We start from the raw sequence: 18,989 nt of genomic DNA on the forward strand, positions 1-18,989 counted from the left end.
CTAACATTACCCAAGGGGTGTCACTTCATTGCCAAACACTTTTTTTCGATCGCCAAAAATGCACCTAGCATGCATCGAAATCGGTAAAATTCGACGTAGGGTCAAAGCACATTAGTCCTTCTCAATAATACTCCAACATTTTTACCTCTTACCGATGAAAAGTCGAGAAATCAGCAAGTTTTTCAGCGTATCTGGACGTCTCTTACATTTCAGATTTAAAAGGCGCGGCAGTGTATTGAGTCACGTGGGCGCTTTTCAAATCGAACCAATAGCAGAGCTCGCCAAAATGCACCCAGCAAGCATCGAGAGCGGTAAAATTCGATGTAGGGTCAGAGCCCGTACTGAACAAATGGGCCCAGCGTGAAAACCCGGCAGTAACGTAAGTTTCTCACGTCTTTGGAAGACTATGGGTGACACTGTCTGCGTGCGTCTGCATACGAAATTCTGGTAACTTTAACAGTTCCAGTTCACCCGCAGCAAGAGATCGTTCTTTCCAAAGATGTGAGAAACTTACGTTGCCTCCGGTTTTCACGCTGGTCCATTCAGCTCTGCTATTGGTTCGATTTGAAAAGCGCCCACGTGACTCAATACACTGCCGCGCCTTTTAAATCTGAAATGTAAGAGACGTCCAGATACGCTGAAAAACTTGCTGATTTCTCGACTTTTCATCGGTAAGAGGTAAAAATGTTGGAGTATTATTGAGAAGGACTAATGTGCTTTGACCCTACGTCGAATTTTACCGATTTCGATGCATGCTAGGTGCATTTTTGGCGATCGAAAAAAAGTGTGTGGCAATGAAGTGACACCCCTTGGGTAATGTTAGGCTGTATTGAATTTGCAACGCACATGTATAGTTAGGCAGCAACGCACATGTATAGTTAGGCTGTATTGAATTTGCAACGCACATGTATAGTTAGGCTGTATTGAATTTGCGACGCACATGTATAGTTAGGCTGTGTTGAAATTTGCAGCGCATACTTTGTTCTTTTCTGCAAATAGTATCAACAACGACAACAACAATAACAACAACAATAACAACAAATTTACTGAGTCCAAATATATGTTTATTTATCTTCATTTTTAAATATTTAATCATCATCATCGTCATCATCGGAGATTGAATCCCCTATGGTCCGTCACTTTTGGATGAGCAAATCGCAGTCAAACCCAGGTCGACATAGGAAACCCAGACTATGACTTTGTTATGCAAATTACAAAGACGACATGTGGTGGAACTTCGCAACAATGTACTTGGATGACAGGCACAGGAAATGATAGCCAATAAAACACATTTTAACTGCAATTTGTTCATAATGTATCTATCACAATTACACGGATATCATACCTCCTCCCTAGTCCATGGTGTATTTTAGCCATGCTACAGTATGTCTCATGCATGTGCTAAGAAGGTTGCGGTCGTTGTCATGACAACTATTAAAATATACATACAACTCTTAGAATGAAACCAAGAGTTCTTCAAACTTTTGAGGATCACTGTTATCCATTACACCTATTCCCGTGGGTATTATAGTTGTGCAAGTACACATCAAATGACTAAAATATTCACTTTGTGGACAGAATCTTGAAAAATAACGTTTTTCTTGTCTACTGAATGGAAAAAATATCGTTTTATAAAATATGCATGGGCTACCAGCCATTATCACTGTCCTACCAACTTCAGAAGATGGTAGCCAAAGTGGACTACCTGGGAAAAAAGTAAAGTTCGAGCCTTGTATACATATATACATACATACTTACATACATACATACATACATACATACATACATACATACATACATACATACATACATACATACATACATACATACATACATACATACATACATACATACATACATACATACATACATACATACATACATACATACATACATACATACATACATATGTATATACACACTCACATACATACATGCATACATATATAAATACATACATACATACACATACACATATACTACATACACATATACATAGATACATATCTACAATAGATACATATCTACATAGATACATATATACATACATACATACATAGATACATAAACATACACACATAAACATACATACATACATACATACATACATACATACATACATACATACATACATACATACATACATATATGTGCATCTATCAATAGATATATACATACATACATACACACATAAATACATATACACAAAATACATAAATTTAAAACTAATCTCTATTTTTTTCTATCTGACTTCACTAATGATGCAATTATACAATTCTGATGAAACATGAGATTTCCAGTTCTAGAGAAACAACTGGCGACGCGCTGACCATTAATGTTTATTTATGGGCAAGGGCGAGAGGAAAGCCAAAAATTAATGGGCGAGGCTTGCTGAGCCTGTTAATTTTGACTCACCTCGAGCCCTCGCCCATAAATAAACGTTACTGGTCAGGGTGGAGTCTGTTATTTCCATTATAATATCAACGAACCCAAGAAAACCATTAAAATTTGCAAAAATTTCACAAGCGAATGACAACTGGGCCCCCGAATTGAGCAATACATGATGCACTGTCACACGTGAAGTAAAAATTTGGCAAAGCCGGAGATGTTTTCAGAAAAAAAGTATCTCAGCTTGGCCCATGAGTGCTCCATTTTATTTTTTGATTGATTATAATTTACATTTCAGCTGTAAAGTTACGATACTTTAAGTTGTTAATCTTGATATCCATGTTCCCAGGCAAGTAAACAAACCATAACTGTGTATTTGTGGTCAGTCACGTGGTTCAGCTCGATCAATCAAAATGCGACGGGCAGGGCATGGTAACATAATGTGCAATACGGTACCCTCTCTCCCTAACCATTGGTCTATGTTCTCAGATCATAAAATATGTGACTGTATTTTTGACAAAAGCTTGGCATTTCTGCATGTCACTGTAAACTAACTCTATCCACAGATTTTATTCAGTGTTGGACACAGAGTTGCACCGTATGGAACTCAGGCTCCTTGTTTGTTTATTTGTTTGTTTACAAGTATAGTCAATAATTGATACTTCAAGAAGTTTCTAATACAATCCCACATAAATGAAATAAGGCATACCCTGCAATTGAGAGGAGGAGTAAGAACTCGTGTGTGTCCACATCTCTGAATACTCAGAGGTTAGTATTCAGAGAGAGTGGTGGACACAAGTGAGTACTTACTCCTCATGGCAAAGGCCGGGTATGCTTTGTTTCATACATTGGATTGTATCAGAAACTTGTTAATAATATTTTGACAATACTTGTAAACAAACAAAAATAAGCAAGCAAACACCTGTCTTTATTGACAAACATGACACATGAATACAACTCTCAATTGGTTCTTTATTGTACATGCAAGACAATTCATTCAGTAAAAAACACCAACATTTAGCTCCGTATTACAGCCTTATATTCAACAAACATTGACAGGAATTTGTAACAGCTCTGCGTGTGAAGCTGAAGCTATAGATTACACCTATCCGTACGGGTACACATAACCAATGTTATGAATACTGAGTCCACATGAGTCATGCTTTGAAAGGACTTTAATGGAAAAATTGGAATTAACATTTCTGAATGGTAACAGTGTCATGACTAACTAATAAAAACATTGAACAAATATGAACTAAGAAAAAGATCAGCAAGTCAAAATGACCATTTCAAAATGTTATTATGTTTAGTGAAATTTATTGCATTAAGAGAGAGTCTGAAAGAAAGCTGTTCTTAAAAGATTCTTATTTGAATTTCATCACCATTTTCATGACTCACAATAAAGAAATCCATGGGAGGCCAAAACCATATGTAGACAACTGCCTCATAAAATATGACAAAAATGAGAAAAGTGTTCCATAATGAAATCATGTAAGAAACTTTGACCCTGTAAAAATTGAGCAGAAAGCAAAAAAAGGAAATACCAAAATTAGGAAAAGGAAATGTACTACAATGACAGTCCATCTGGCACACACTAACTTTCAAATAACTATCACTGTATGATCACAATGTCCTGTACAAGTCACATAATTTCTAATCTGTATGCGTTCATTTTCTTTAATTTCTATGATGATATACAGTGTCTCTTTAAGGGAATGTTCAGAATTTACTTATTACTTAAGGGAGGCTGGGGGATTTTCAAGGGGGGGGCCACCAATTTTCTCCAAGAAAATTGGGCACCAATATTACGGTGTAAGATTGTTGAAATATTCACCATAACATTATATGTACACAATCAATTTGCTGTAGATCAAGAAGTGATCTCAGTGTGTATGAATCAAGGAGAACTGTTGGTAGGCTCACACATTGTGTAATGATACTAATACTTGAGAATCCCATTTGTTCTGATTTGTATGATCAAAGATTTCTCAGTGACGGATGGAAGAAAAGGCTAAAAAAACAAATTAACATGTTTTGTTTCCTGTCCAATTATATTGGAAGGGGGCCATGGAATGAATATATATATAATATATATATTATATATATATATATATATATATATATATATATATATATATATATATATATATATATATATATAGAAATATGAGGGAGACCATGGAATTTCTCCATAATTTACAGGGGGCAGCATGAAAAAAAAATCACCAGGAAAATAGAAAATCTTCCAGTCCCCCTGGAAGTAAATTCTGAACACTCTCTAAAGTGGAAAGAAATGAACCACATGTTACCATGTAATGGTACGCAGAGCTGTGTGGTTTTGGTCACAAATGTCAGCTACCAGTAATTAGAGTAATGAAGAATGGCATGTCTGTGGTTAGTGAGTGTCTTCATCAGATTATCCATCATAATCAGTGTCAAACCTGGCAACTGTCATTCATTCTGTTGTCACTGTCATCAGTGATATCATCAGAGTATGTGAGAGTTTCAACTCAGATTCAATGTCGAAAGTTGTCCAAAATATCCATGAGAATCACCAAAAGTTTTTAAACTGGCAGCTAGCTGTCATTCATTATGTAGGTACGAGGACTGCCACTCATTATGTAGGCCCTCAGAGTTCAACTGCAGATTCAGCATTACAAGTCAATCACAATATCCATCACCATCAGTTTCAAACTGTAACAGCTGTGATTCATTCTGTTGTCACCATCATCAATACTGCCCTCACAGTCCAAATAGAATTCCACTGCAGATTCATCATTACAAGTCAATCAGAATATCCATCCCATCAGTTTCAAACTGTGACAGCTGTGATTAATTCTGTTGTCACCATCATCAATACTGCCCTCACAGTCCAAGTAGAATTCCACTGCAGATTCATCATTACAAGTCAATCAGAATATCCATCACCATCAGTTTCAAACTGTGACAGCTGTGATTAATTCTGTTGTCACCATCATCAATACTGCCCTCACAGTCCAAGTAGAATTCCACTGCAGATTCATCATTACAAGTCAATCAGAATATCAATCACCATCAGTTTCAAACTGTGACGGCTGTGATTCATTCTGTTGTCACCATCATCAATACTGCCCTCACAGTCCAAGTAGAATTCCACTGCAGATTCAGCATTACAGGTATAACTGTGAAAGATTATCCCACAGTATCCATCTTCACTGTTCTGCAATCAGATGTCCCAATCACTCTGAAAGATATCAACAACATGATGTATTACAAAGTATATTTAGTTTTGTAAAAATAAAAATTCAAATCTCTAAGCAGCACAGCTGGTGTTTATCCATTTCTAACAGTAGCATGTATGTCACACCAATACCTTCATAATTACTATTGTGCATATGGACTATAGTTACTTGAGTGCAATGGTCTGCATCTAGTACATAACAATATTAAAGCCTCTATCAGTTGAAGAGAGCAACAAGCTTTTCAGTTTTTATTGAATTTTTAAAGCAAATGGAGAAAACTGCTTGCAGGTTCATTATACTTTACAATGTCACAAGGAAAATACTAACTTTGAACATTTCAAAACTTCAAAGCATATCAGGCCAGCATCAATACATTCTATGATCAAAAAGATTGACAATTTCAATGACAGCTGTATAATGCTCCCTTGTGATCAACACAGAAGACATTTTGGCTAAAAATAAGGAATGTTGCAAAGTAATTGGTATGTGCATCATGTGCAAATTTCAGGAAGTATACTACACACTGCCAGGAATTACACCATATTCTTGATGTAGGCAGTATTGATACCGTGCATGTTCACATGACTCAGCAATGTCTTTATGAATTGTCCATTCCCCTTTGCTCATAACTGATATAAATTAACACGTAAATTAGTAAGATATTTCAAAGTGAGGAGTTGTGTACAACCCGCCACTAGTCACTGAAAATAGTCCTGTACCTTTGTAACAACAATGGAAAAATCCCAATGAGAAAATACGCAGGTACGCACAATATGGGAAATAAGGAAAAAGGAACTCTATGTCAAAGGTATTCCACGTCATCACACTATAATATTGAAATGGATTACTAATTGCATGTAGGGTTAATTTTCTGTTCACTTTTGATGTAGGGAACATTGGTCTTCTCAAGGTTTTACCTGCGGAACCAATTTTGAAGAATGTTTTTGCCAAGATAGGGAACCCTAACAGAGAAGTACATCCAATGACAGCTGATAAAGTGCTACATAATATATCACAATCACAAAATTGATAATTTTAACTATCTAGATACCTTTGTGTGTTACTTGGCATATCATTTTTCAGTGTGTTGTTTCTGTTTTAGAGTGAAAAGCACGTCCCCTTGGTCATTGCTGTGTTTATCAGTTTGATCACAGTGCAGTGATGTCAGACTGTTGTGTAAAATATGTGGAGACACATAAAACAAAACATCAAAGTACATGAAACACTAAAAATATTAGGAAGTGAAGTGACAACAGCTGTACACTTTTTCAGGGTTTTGACATTCCATGTCATCTCATGTCCTCTTGTTTCACTCAAAAAGTATATTTAGCTGATTAGCATTCACTTTACATAGTTTGAATCCAACATCACTTCTTATGGTAGAGTTGGAAACTACAGGGAAATAAAGGTCAAAGGCCAGATTTCAGCGTGTTAACACTACCCATATTTATATCAATGAATTTAATTCAATTGTCCACAATTCTTTCAATACATGCCTCCTACTAAACTTAATATAGTATGCAGGAAAGTAAACAAAATGAGCTAAAATTAACTGGACAGTCAAAACAATTCTCTTGTGGTTCATATCCTTCATCAAATCACTGCTAATGTTCAGATACCTAAATATTAATTATGAAAATTAGTAATTAGTACAGACATAAAATTCACCATCCGGACAAACACAATAATCCTGCTATGACCTGAACAATGAAGTCATGATATTTAGTGTACATCAAAAAATTGAGTTATTGTCTAATTAGCAAAATTCATTAATTATGCAAATAAGTAACTAACGCAAAAATGAAATACACTACCACGGTAGATAAAAACAACACCACTGCAGCAAACTTCAACAATTCCACAAATTTACAGAGATTACATCAAACAATTCCCTAGATATTGCCAAATTATGTACATTCATTAACAAATTAGTAATTACAGCAGAGATAAAATTCACAGGACAAAACACAATGGTATGGCAATAGCTTCAGCAACAATTCCACAAAATTGTAGCATATTACATCAAACTGTTATTGAGCTACAGGCTAATGACCTAAATTCATTAATTATGCAAATTAGCGATTACAAAAGAGAGAAAATTTATGGGACAAAAGGCACAACACTGCCACAGCTTCAGTGACAATTCCATAAAATTGCAGCATTTTACTCAAATCAATTATGGATATAAAGCCTAATCACCTAAATTCATTAATTATGCAAATTAGCAATTACCAAAGAGATAAAATTTACTGTAAAATAGGCAATGATGCTGCTGTTGATGTAGGAACTATTCCACAAAATTTTAGCAAATTACTCTGAACCATAATTGAGATACAGCCTAATAACCTAAATTCATTAATTATCCAAATTAGTCATAACTGGAGAGCTACAAGTCACCTTACAAGATGCAATAACACTACCATGGCTGCAGCAGCTATTCCACAAAGTTGTAATGTATTACACAAAACCATTATTGAGATACAGCCTAATTACCTAAATTCATTAATTATGCAAATTAGTAATTACTAGAGAGCTAAAATTCACCTAACAAGATGAAATAACACTACCATGGCTGCAGCAACTATTCCACAAAGTTGTAACGTATTACACAAAACCATTATTGAGATACAGCCTAATTACCTAAATTCATTAATTATGCAAATTAGTAATTATTGTAGAAATAAAAGTTACCGGACAAAATGCAATGAAAGTACAATGATGTCAGCAACAATTCCATGAAATTTTAGCGTATTACATCAAAGTATTATGTTACTACCTAATTACCTAAGTTGGTTAATTATGCAAATTGGTAATTACTACAGAGATAAAATTCACTGAACAGAAACACAATGACACTGCCATGACTTCAGTCACAATTCCACAAAATTCTACATGACAGCCCTGCGCCCACACAGAACTTGACGGGGCTCAGAGTGTCGTTTGGGCCTGAAACGACGTTCTGGGCCCCGTCTATTAGTTATGCATAGTTTACTTTACTACTTTAATCGGAGGCGCACTTGACACCTTTTGATCGTCTCAGCAAACGATCGGCTGTTCCAGTTATTCGGTAACCACCCGACTAAGACTTATCAAGTGCAGCGCCACTGCCAGTTGCGACGCGTCGATGGCCACTTTCACCTAATTACATATTCATGACATCATCAGCAGATTTCATCAGTCGCCAGATGCCCACGCTTGTCTGTATAAAGTGTGAAAGAGGCTCCCCACCTAACTATCCAAAATGTTTTTGTGTCGAGTTTGTGTTTGGTTCGTTTCAAAAATGTGTTCCTACATTCTTATCCGATTGTTTGTGTTAATAAAAATGTTTGTTTCGCCTCGGATATTTGTAGGGAAGTTTGGATTAGTGTGTACGGTAATGTTTTGTTTGTGTGGGGAAAGCTTATGGCGAGACGCAGCCGGACCTATGGTGTTACAAAGTTGATAGAGTGACCCTTTGACGCTTGCGTTTCGAAACCCGAGTGTGGTTTCTCATCAGTCGCAGTGTAGATTCTTTCCTTAGTTTGTGTTTGTGAATATTTATTTTAATGTGTTGTAGTGATCTTGGTCATCGAATAGCGAGGCAAGAATATCAATGTTTGGGTCTCGTTGTGAGTCCATTTGGTGGTCTGGTTTGTTTGTTTTTTGTTTCTTTACTTCTGTGAATTTTGTTTTGACTAGTGTGTCTTTTAGGTTTTTATTTCTCTTGTAGGTAATGATTGGTGATTCTGGAAATAGATTCCTTAGAGTTGAGTCCTTCTGCAGTTCAGCCCAATGTTTCTAAAGAATTGCCTTAAGATCTTTTGTTTTTATGTAGGGGCTGTAAGTTGTACTGAAGATGAGTTTGTTTGCTGTTTCCTTACATGTAATTGTACGGTTTGTTAGTGTGTTACGAATACTGTGGTTTATTTTATCTGTTATATTCGTGATTTCGCTGTTTTTGTATTCTCTGTTGAGCAGTTTGTTTCTAAAGAAAGCCACTTTTTAGTAAAGGGTCATTGTCGTTACAAGTGCGGGCGTATCGAAGGATTTCACCTTTAATAAAGCCATTAAATGTTGCTGTCTGGTGACACGATTCTCTATGTAGAAATTGGAATGTGTCTCTTGGTTTAGTATGTGTTTTGATGTCGAGGATATTTTCTTTGTGGTATCTTGCACCTCTGAAAACTACTACATCTAGGAATGTAATTTCTTGTGTTGAGTTTTCGTATGAAAACTTAAACGTTGGGTGCATTGTGTTGATTTTTTGAATGAAGTAAGCGAGTTCGGTTTGTGTTCCCAGAAATATTGCAAAGACATCATCTCTGAATCTTTTCCAGAAATGAATGTTGTTGCTGTTGTTTACGATTATTCTCTTTCAAGTTCATGAAAAGCAATGTCAGCAATTTCTGGAGACGCATTCGATCCCATGCTGCAACCGCGGGTTTGACGGAAGTATTGCTTGTTAAATTCAAACTGTTGTGTTTTAGAATTAGTGAAAGCATTTCTATAAAGTCTTCCGTTGGTGGTTTTTTGATACCGTAATTTGTTTGAAGCGAGGTTTGTGAGTTTTCACTGACTAGCCGAATCGCTTCGTCGTGAATTGTGTTTGTGTACATAGATACTAGGTCGAGTGTTACAAGAAATGCATGTTGGGGGACATTTGTTTTTTTCAATTCTTGTATGAAGTTTGTTGTGTCTTTAAATACGTTGGTTGTTGCTGGACCAATGGTTTTATGAAGTAATCAGAGAATTCTGAGATTGTGTCAGTGGGACTAGAGCAGCCGCTAATTATTGGTCTCCCTGCAAACGTTCGGCCGGCGGTTTGTGAATTTTAGGCAGTAAGTACCACTGCGGGGTACGGATGTTTATGTTTTTTGGATCGAGATACTTATAAGTATCATGGTCGATGTGTTTTTTCTCGTACATTTTGTTTAATAGTTCGTGTACTTTGTTTACTGTTTGTTCTGTGTCGTCATTGTCTAGTTGTGTATAATACTGGGTGTTGCGTAATTGTCTTTCGCATTCGTGTACGTAATCTTTTGTGTTTACGATGACGATGCCTCGACCCTTGTCGAAGGGTTTTATTGTAATTAGCCTATTGTTTGCAAGCTTGTTTATCGCGATTCTTTGAGCACGCGACATGTTCTGTTTCCTTGTTTGAAAGGTTATCTCTAGAAGTGCGAGTTTTGTCGCTTCTAGATAGCTTTCGAGTTTTGTGTTTTCTGTTGTAATACTGATCACTTGTGTATAACTGAGACTATACTACTGTTAAAAAGAAGTTTAACACCTCACCAGCACGAGGGGTCATAAAAAATTATCGGAAGAGCCCTTTAGACCAACAAGGTACAAGTTTCCCGAAAGGTGTCAAGTACATAGGACTAACCAAACATTTAAGGAAAACAGCAGGAACAATGAAATTGGTTGATAAGCCATGATCCCAAATTGGTCAATTTTTGTGTGATTGCGGGGCTGGAATGTAGCATATTACATCCATCTGTTATGGAGATACAGCCTAATTACCTAAATTCATTAATTATGCAAATTACTTGATCAGAGCATGTTAATTATAATCCAAATGTTAAGAATGTCAAACATCATTGTCATTACTCAATTGAACAAGTACATGTACTGACATTTCGCTGAAATTGAAAAATATGTTTACCAGCCTGAAATGGTTGTTTACAGGGGTAAAATAATTAATTATGCAAATGAGAAAACTTTAGAGCATTTTAATATTTTCTTTGATGCGATTTTTTCAATTGTCACCATGTCAAAAACCATGTTTCAATACCAGTACTATTGTTTTATCAGCTGTTGACCTTTGACCTGCATTTGCTAATTTTTACCTAACACCCAAAGGTACACCACTGTCAACACTGTCAGGGTGTTATTGTCCAGAGATGGCAAGAAATCATCAGGAGATGTCCAAGACCCGAGGGGATTGACAATAAACCAGAATGGACATGTAGTTGTATGTGACATTGGACTTGATGACCAGCCTGGCAGTGTGAAGACAGTAACAGCAGACACTGCACAGATTCTAACATCTGTCACAGTTCTTGGCTTACCTGAAGATGTCAGACCACAAGACACAGCAATGGCAGACAATGGTGACTATTACACAGCGGGTTACTACAACCAATGCATTGTAGTGAGTGATGCAAAGAGTGAAGTGAAACAAATAATAGCAATGGGTAAACTGAACTTCCCCACAGGTGTGATTGTTGATAAAGACAGAAATGTTTTCATAGCAGACTACGGTGCATGCTGTGTAATCAAATGTAATGGAGATGGGGACATTATTTCAAGCCAACATCTCAGAAGGCCCTTCTATCTGACCATGAATAGCAAATATCAACTCATAGTGTCATGTAATGGTGAAAATTGTATCTATGTTTTGGACAGTAATCTTGAAATATTGAATCAATTTGGAAGTGATCACTTAGAGAGACCATTGGGAGTTACAGTTGACAATGCAGACAATATTTATGTGGCAGATGTTGGGAAGATAGTGAAATTTGATAGACAGGGTGAATACCAGGAAACTGTAACTGTAGATGGAAACCCTCGGTACATTGCAGTGTTTACAGACGGTAGAATAGTTTATTCAGATTGGAGGGATTTCACTGTCAAGGTCATTTACAAGTAAGAAATCTGAGAAGACAGTCAATGCAAATATTGCAGCAAATACAATTGTACAACTGAACAACCTACAAACACATCATCACCATGACTGACACAATTTTCCTGATTTTCTCATCAAAACTCAATATTTGTCAGCCAAGTTTGGGTTAGAATTTCTCGTTAGATGTCAGGAATGACTCCAAGTGAAATTGAAACCCTTGGAAGAAATTTTGTATTTTTATCAGAGTGAATTTTCTGTAAAATGTGAAGAAATTGTGATCCGCTTTGTTTTGATGCCATGAACAATGTCAAAAGTTTCATTTTTCTCAGAAACTATTCATAATTTCCTAGTCATGTTGGGGTTAGAATTTCTCATCTTGATGAAACGAATCTAATAATGTAAAAATTAAAGTCATTGGCTGAAATTTTGTATTATTTTTAGAGTCAACTTTTTGTAAAATGTGAAGAAATTGTGATCAGGTTTGTTTTGATGAAATTGTATTTACACAGAGAATACAAATAATTTCATTTTTCAGAGAAATGTTTATATTTTCCTGACCATGTTGGGGTTAGAATTTGACCTCTTGATGTGAAGGATGTGAAAATCATTATATAATAAATCATCAATTAAAAATTTGTCATTTTTTAAAGTGAATATTTGAAACTGTAGAGAAATTCTGATCAGTTTTGTTTTGATGCAATAGTTTTGACACAGGGAATACAAATAATTTCAATTTTCTGAGCAATGTTCATATTTTCCTGGCCATGTTGGGGTTAGAATTTACGTTTTGATGTAAAAAATTTGAAAATCATAATATTTAAGTCATCAGTTGAAATTTTTATGTTTTATTTTGAAGAGATATTTTGATATTTCTGCAGAATGTCAAATGTTGACAATTGACATCCATTCACAACATTCAATCGAATTTCAACATGATTTCTGGATTTCTGAGTAAATGTTCAGATTTTCCTTGTCTTGTTTGGCTTAGAATTTCACGTCTTGATGTAATTCGGTTTATGATGTGGGAATCAAGTGATCGGTTGACATGTTCATATTTTTTTACAGAATACATTTGTTCATTCTGTACAGCATTGCAATGACAGTTGTTATTCACTGTAAACATTCATCAAAGCATCGCTGTGAAATCTTCTCATATTTGTTTTGATTTCAAGAAAGACACTCATCAGATCTTACCTGAACAATGTCCATACACTCTGAGACTCATCCTGGTCAGAATAATGCCTTCCGATTTCTTGTAACATCGTCAGATTTATAAAATTCCAGGAGTAAATCCACACATGACTTCAGCTGGCAACCTGTCAGCTGTTAATGTTTTGACTGAAGGCGAACGCTTTACTCATTTGATTGATAGCTTTGAACCATAGAAAAAGTAGTCCCAGACAAAATCTCGCTGCTCAAACATGAAAATGTAAGAAACCCTTCATGTAATGATACGGATACAGAAGTTCATAACAGATTTCAAGACGTTTGTAATTTTCTCCATTTTTGACTTGTGTCTGTTTTTATAAGATGAACAACCGACCGGCTCACATTACTGTAATACTCTTACGCCAGTACATCGACCCTTGATAGGTGGCGCTATTGCAATTTCTGCCGTCAGGCTGGTCAGAGATCTTGGCTTCGAGTCTGCAGAGAATTCTGTAACATGTAACATATTAGTCTTTGTATTATAGACTGTATCTTTTAGAGTTTGATAGTTTTATCGCGATTTAAAAGATGCTATGACAAGAGAGTGTATTAAGACATTTTATTTAGATGGCAGACTTTTTCGGGCATTATTTCATTTTCGTTTTTTTTGTACTCTTGCCCAGTATTGTATTGCACATTTAGCTATGTTCATTGTTTTGAACATTGTATATGCATTCAGGTTATCATTTGTTGGTTCATTCTGGTTCAAGAACTAACAGATGTTGAACATGAGTGTGCCCAATATACTACAGCTGAACGTAGTCTCAAATCAAACTTGGCAATATGCAATATAGAAATATTGAAGTTTTTTGTGGTTCTTGGTTTAGTCTTTTATTTCCTACCAGTTAGTCGCATACATAATCTTCATTTTCACACTATTTTTAGTCACTCTATAGGTATTTTTCACTCTATTATGGATATAGGTATTTTCACACGATGATGTTTTGTAGGATTAGTTTCATAAACTGTAAAAAAGAATTCAGAATTATTCCAATGTAATGTGTATTTTTCAAGAACGGAGTTTTATTTTCAAATATTGTAATTCTTGACTTGCGTGTATTTCTCCTGACCAAGTTCTGAAGAACACTATATTTTCCTCGTCCATGTTATTATCGTAAATGATTTGGTAAAGTGTTATCTATCGTGTTAAGGAAGAGGTTTCCAAACCTTGTATTTTATTTTCCCGTTCTTTATACTTTAAATAATTGTAATGCGTCTGTTTTTTACGATACATTTTTGTGCTGTTTATTTCTCAGTAGTCAAACGCAAGTTTTAATAGACGGTATTACTCGTAACTTTAGAAAGAGTTTATGTGTTTAAAGGCAATGAATGCAAAATCAACAGTTAGCTTTTTATGATCGTCGGATATCAAATTTTCAAGACTAGGCAACCATTCATACACTAAGAAACATTTTACCTCGTGAGAATATCGATCGTTATCAGAATTTTCTCCCTGTTTAATAGGAGTTCCACATTTATTGTCACAACACAAATTGTGCATTTTACCAAACATACCAAGTAGGGCAAATTGACTGAACTTCCAAATAGATCCACATTCTACAAAATTTAAGTCTTTCACATTTCTTACCCTTCAAAAGAATTTTTATGACATGTAATTGCAGAATGAATATTATTGCTTAATGTGCAAAACTTAGACAGCCTTCTGACATGTCCATGTATCATTATTGATAGAAATACGTTTTGAAAACATTTTTGCAATTCACTCGTCATGGTTTCACTGTAAGGTTAATTAGTTGCTTATGGAGATCATGTGTGAAATTGTGTAAACAATGAGCTTTTTGAATTATAATAAAGTAATAATAGATTGGAAAAGTCAATTTCGGCATTAATATTCGTGTAGCGTTGGGACAGCAAATCAGACGGCTTACTCTCCGCTATGAGATAAGTGGTTCAGGGACTGCAAATGAACGGAAACCAACAGAAATTTTACCCAAATACCTTTAACCAAAATCGCAGCTCATCAACATTGATTCTTCATCATATAATAAGTATCTGAAATTCCCTGCAGATGCGAAGGGCCCGTGTAGCATGATTGAAAGCGCCCTCGTCGGTGAAGGTAAATACATGAGACGTTGTCAGCAAACTCGAATTCTGCGCTCGGATTCATTTTACTGCTATCTGTCACATATGTCATACCGTCTAATACGTCACCATGCAACATGAGTAGAGAAAGAATCGGCTATACCGGGGCAGAAGTTAGAAGTATAATTTAAAATAAACATGTTTCGTCTTTTGTTGCGAAGACAACCCATGACGTCATGAGATGATTGCTACCACAAGGAGTATTGAGTTCTCTAATCTTCTTCTTCAAGGGTCTTGGCTTGTCTCGATGCGCAAAACATGGGCTTCCTTTCCAAACCTGATTAAATGCCCAATAACTGTAACATTTGACAACTATTTCGGTTTTTGTCACACATGATAGCAACATTTTGTAGATGTACTTCCCATAGCATACTGGAATACTCAGTACACACTAGCTTATTTGGATTGACTGGATATCTTTGTTCTGCATTCATCGCTAGTGGTGGTGATCAAATTTACGTCCAGAATCGGATTTCGTCAACAATAATAATGCCAGTGATACACTCACAAGTTGCATTGACAAAGAAAATGCTGGGTCTTTCGTTATGCCGTACAAAGTATACCAATCCGCAAAATTGTAAAACGTTCGTCGAGAGTTACTTTACAGAACAGAACGAAAAAGAGTTCCCACTTTACGAAAAAGTCAGGTTTTTCTCAATTTTCATGTGAAAAATGGAAAAGTAGCGGCATTTGATTGCTGTTTTTGGATAATTTATCTCCAAAATTGCGAATTCTAAACTTGTGTTAAATAACTTTAATTTTTCTTTGCATTTGACAAGACTGCCATATTTTGACACAAAGATACAATTTCCATTTTCACAGAGAAAAAAATTATTTTGGTGATGTACATAAATTTACCTCTTGTGAATGGCATGAAAATGAAGGAAAAAACTGACCAATGAATTTGCACATTTTAGATACCAACACACCTCATTAATTTTCTCTGAAATAATTTTTTTAAATAATGAAACGCACCTGTACTTACATTTTTGCAAAGAAAACTTGCATGCATCAAATTGCTCAAGGTAGTTTGCAGATTTTAAAGAAAAATCCTCTTATACAATTGACTACAATTATTTTCTCTCATTTTTCATTATAATTTGCTAAACTGGATATTAAATGAATCAACTCCTCTATTTTGTGCATTTTTTACAAATTTCTGTCCAATAAGCTTGTCAGCTGACAAAAGTGTATGAAAGAAAGCCCATGGTACAATTACCCTCGCCATCTCAACTTTTGTTCACTTTGAAGTTCAAGTTCAACTTTTGTTGATATTTGGAATCCAACCGTGCCTACGGTAACTCAAGTTTTGTTCACTTTGAAGTTCAAGTTCAACTTTTGTTGACATTTGGAATCCAACCGTGCCTACTGTAACCCAACTTTTGTTCACTTTGAAGTTCAAGTTCAACTTTAGTTGACATTTTGAAGCTCACCGTGCCTATGCTATTGTTAGCTCTGAGTTGAACCACGCCACCCTGGAAGATATCCCAGAATTCACCACTTCATCTTCCCTTCACAAATGACGGCCATCTAGTGATATAGCGGTAAATACGCTAAATTTTCAAACTAATTTTCAGAGCCACTATGTATTTTCTAGTCAAACTCATTTTCACACCAGCGATGTTTTATTGCCTGATGTACAGGGTAGTGGTATTTTTTACGAATTTTCATTAGTTTTATGCATGAATTTTTTGATCGAAAAATTGATGCTTTGTAAAGTTTGGTCAAACATCCCACGCATTCACTTTTCCAAAGACATTTTTTGATAAAATTCGTATGGTCAACCCAATGTAGTATTATTCGACTCTAAATGGTACGAAATGTGTCAAACTGTCAGCCGACGCCTATCGACCCCTAGCATTTTGATGTAAGGGGCTTTATTTCTGCCTACTTTTAGTGATTTTCTAAAATGTGGACGCCTTATGTAAACATAGCCAGGCCTGCAGCTTGGGGCCGGGGCAGTAGGTACTGTAACCTCGACCCCTGTCCGTTTCGACCCAAGTATTCACACCCTCTAGTCGTTGTTTGTGGTCAGATCAATCCCGGTGCCTTAGTCACTTCGACCTTCAGTCACTTTTCATGTTGCATGTACCTGACAACGTTTTACTGAGTACATTATGAAACTTGTTTCTGTGAGAAAAGCTGCTTGCTTCGAATTTGCTATAACAACCTGATACTTGTGTACGCCGCGTGATACTTGTGGGAGGCCTGGTGTACCCCCAGCGGCCCATTGTCATTTACTGACTAGGAAATGTGTGTCACTGAAGTGGGGATGGAGTACAGCATGTCATTTACTGATTTTCGGAATAAAGCATTTGTCATTATCGCAATTGCTTGTCATATGCGGCAAGACTGGATGAGAGAAGCCGATCCGCTCGCCTTGGTGTCTTGACGCCAAATGAGCCGATTTCCAGTTTAAGCGTTGGACTACAGCAATGCATTATGGGATATCTTCCAGGGCGGCGTGGAGTTGAACTTAAGCTAATGTCACCTATTCACTTTCAAATGAAACAAAATTTACTGGTGAGTATTGTGGTTTTACCGAGTGTAGCAGTGCATAAATAACTGTTAAATAAAAATAGTGCTTACACTATTGAATACATATAACGGAGAGATAATGCATTTCTAGTTAAAATAAATGTATTTTTTAATTAAAATTGACAGAAATAAGATCATACAAACTACAGTCCAGCTTAAAACTCACTTTCCGATTCGCTAACGCAGCGCTAACGCAGCACCAGCGCAGGGTTAACGCCGCGTTCTGAAAGGTGTGAATTGGTCGCCAACGCATAGTAACGCATTGTGGCGCATAGTGGCGCAGAACGGACCTCATTAGTCTAACGAACGGCGCGGAGCATAGAACAATAGCCGGTAACACATACAGTACAGTCCACGCAGAACCTGTCATTGTGCTGGCATTTGACGGATCGTGGTCTAAGGTTGGAACAAGGACGTGTAGACTATGGTTGAACGTGCTTTGTGAAAAATTGCAACAAGTGAACATTATTGTGGCCATTTACAATAAATAAAGTTCATGATACGTATTAGTAATATCACAGGCACAGACCACATTGTTATGCAATATGCCTGGGGAATTTTCTGAATTAATTCATCCGTCATTTGCCGTAGAGTAGACATCGTACATGAAGGCATGATGGCGAAACCTGATACATAGAAGCACCAGATTGTAAACTATTTTATACTAGGGAGGATGAAGAATAACAAGTTTTGAATTGTTGCCCGGTCAATTTGTTGTATTTGAAACAACGCATCCTTTTTACACAGGTAAGGAAACGAGAGCGACCAGGAAGTAACAACTAGCATCGAAATAAAATTTGTTTTTGAAATCAACAGCTTGTATTTTTGTCCTGAACTTTTTACGATTACACGAACGACTTTGCACTGGATCCGACTGTCTATAGTGGACACTGCAGATAGCAATATCGAGTCACTATCATACTGAA

General features: G+C 36.2%; 1 protein-coding gene across 1 annotated transcript in view; it reads left to right on the forward strand.

Moving 5' to 3' along the window:
* LOC139129383 (uncharacterized) overlaps positions 1 to 18,989 on the forward strand; it is a 118,036-nt gene that overhangs the window by 12,670 nt on the left and 86,377 nt on the right. The gene's annotated exons all lie outside the window — the stretch shown is intronic.

The sequence above is a fragment of the Ptychodera flava genome, chromosome 3 (genome assembly GCF_041260155.1).
Source record: "Ptychodera flava strain L36383 chromosome 3, AS_Pfla_20210202, whole genome shotgun sequence".
NCBI lineage: Eukaryota > Metazoa > Hemichordata > Enteropneusta > Ptychoderidae > Ptychodera > Ptychodera flava.